This window comes from Trachymyrmex septentrionalis, unplaced genomic scaffold (assembly GCF_001594115.1).
Source record: "Trachymyrmex septentrionalis isolate Tsep2-gDNA-1 unplaced genomic scaffold, Tsep1.0 scaffold30, whole genome shotgun sequence".
NCBI classification, from domain to species: Eukaryota; Metazoa; Arthropoda; class Insecta; order Hymenoptera; family Formicidae; genus Trachymyrmex; species Trachymyrmex septentrionalis.
The window spans coordinates 19,594-19,946 of record NW_017305463.1 but is presented as its reverse complement, the minus strand read 5'-3'; positions in this window follow the sequence as shown (position 1 = coordinate 19,946).

The following is a 353-nucleotide window of genomic DNA, read 5'->3' as shown; positions in this document are numbered from 1 at the left end:
GTTGCTTCGAGCCAAGGTAGCTTCACCATATGCCACAGTCAACATTCGGAATGCGTCCGCGCACTTAATTTTGTTTTTCACACAAAATTTGATACAGATTCTTTGATCCATTTTTTGGAATAGGCAAAAATCGAAGACGAGCCAAAACACGTGCAAGAAAAGCAGCTGTCAAAAATTAACTGAACATTCAAAATGGCCGAACTTGTCGGCATAAGTGAGAGACGTGAGTACCAACATAATGCCACAAAAAAATCGAAAATCGAATATACGTAACCCGCGGAAATTCAAAATTCGCGATACTTTTTGAACAGACCTCGTACACTACAGTAGGGCTTCCTCGACGTGTAATGAAA